This window comes from Gloeophyllum trabeum (genome assembly GCF_000344685.1).
Source record: "Gloeophyllum trabeum ATCC 11539 unplaced genomic scaffold GLOTRscaffold_00011, whole genome shotgun sequence".
NCBI lineage: Eukaryota > Fungi > Basidiomycota > Agaricomycetes > Gloeophyllales > Gloeophyllaceae > Gloeophyllum > Gloeophyllum trabeum.
The window spans coordinates 694,724-696,558 of NW_006920420.1; the positions used below are offsets into that span (position 1 = coordinate 694,724).

General features: G+C 49.3%; 1 protein-coding gene across 1 annotated transcript in view; it reads right to left on the reverse strand.

The window, feature by feature from the left end:
- GLOTRDRAFT_140027 (uncharacterized protein) overlaps positions 1-1,835 on the reverse strand; it is a gene marked incomplete at its 5' end in the record, with an annotated part of 3,937 nt that overhangs the window by 1,280 nt on the left and 822 nt on the right. The gene's annotated exons all lie outside the window — the stretch shown is intronic.

Below are 1,835 nucleotides of genomic sequence, written 5' to 3' on the forward strand. Positions count from 1 at the left end.
CGGTGCTCGTTTTAAGGACCGTTTTTAGCCTCGAACACGAAATCCGTTTTTAGCCTCGTTTCTGCAAAACGGCTCTGGAGCCGTTTTGCACAAATCGCGAACACGGTTTTCGTTTTAGCTCGGCATCTCTCGGCATTTCAGTCTTAGGTAAGCTCGGAGTCGCAAATCCTCTTGCCATATCTAGGCTTAACTGAAGCCTTGGAGAACTTATGTCCCCTCCCGAGTGTCTAGTTTGTGCTGGGAAGTGACAGTGTCCTTCTGTAGTATATACCAAGTGTTTAAAACCATCTCAACTTAAAGAGTGCTGTACCTTAAAGAGGAATCACGGCTCTACATTGGAACTCCGCCTACAGTCAGTGGCTGTAAACGTTGTGTAAACGCGTGCTTGAACGAAGCGTTGAACGGCCCACAAAACGGATTTTATGTGGGGTGGTCACGGTTGATTTCGGTTTACGATGCGTTTTAGAGGTCGACAACGAAATGCAAAACGGACGCTAAAACGGCCTTAAAACGCCAACCGTGACTTCCCCTATTTATCCTTAGTGAACAGCAGTGGACACGTAAATAATCGACACTCTACCTGCTTGAAGAACCCTACGAAGCGCGACACAGGCGCGGCTTCGCCGCCGTTCAGTATTCATCGCTCCTCTTCTGTACGGCAGTGGTTCGTCGCAGTGGCGTCGTCAGATGACGCCTTTTGATGCCTTTGGTGGCGACGACTCAAGCTGGGACGCGTCAATGTGCGCGGCTTCGACACCTGCCACAGAGATTTCAGCAAGTGGCGACATCTGAGAGAAGTTGTGATGCGTAAGTGGTTGTAGAAGTTGACTGTCGGTAAAGAGCAACGAGTGAGCCACACCTCCTGAACAAAGCGATGGTGACTGATAATGGGTCCTTCGGCAAGTGCCGGTAACCCCGGATCCTGTCCTTCTTGTGATCTCTCCCTCGCCACAGGCCTCTGCTACGCCTCTGGGGGATATCTCTGGCTGTGCTCCTCCCGATGAGAAACAGCTCAATCCCACTGTGATCTTCCGATTATGTGGACTCCTGCTGCGAAGTCCGGTTTCACTATCGGTCTAATCACTTCATAAAGTGTCAGTACATAATTAGCTGTTATAATATACCTTTCTCCCCTCCTGCGTCATAGTCGACGCATTTCGTCGCTGTTCTCGATTAGCCTTCACCACAACATGGTACGTTGTTGGCAGTTGCCCTGCTATGAGCAAACCGAGCCACAGCGTCTATCCAATGCTCAGTTCTTTATGTCAGAGCTGTCATGCGGTTCTCTCTCCCTTCCTAGACCAAGTTGAACACCATTCACTGCGTTTGCTGCTCTTTATCTAACCCGCGGATAGGCATATAGATAAGTAAGCTGCATGAATCTATCCAGTATGCAAGACTGCTGGAGTAGCTCGGTGTCAGATAGCTCATGGAATGTACACTTATCCCTTCCTATCCAGAGATTGGACTGCCAGCCTAGCCAGAACTTGAATAGACATACGAGTTTGCCTATCCGTATCTATCCCATGGAAAGCTAGGTTACATGTCCGATGCTGGAACGGTCAATCGTATCGACAATCTTGCGCTGCATAGAATATCCCCCCGGCCGACACTCACTCCATATAAGGCGCAAGCCAACAATTACATAATGTCCCAATATATACATGTAGTAGCTAAATATGGTATTCCCGCTACCGATGCCTGTCCGGCGACCGTCGCGTCGATTGTACCTACAACCGCCAAAGATTGTGCGCAATATATCGACCTTGGTCCATATTATAGCTCTGATGCTGGAGCATACCTGTAGTGTTCGAACGGTATGCCGGAGTCGACAG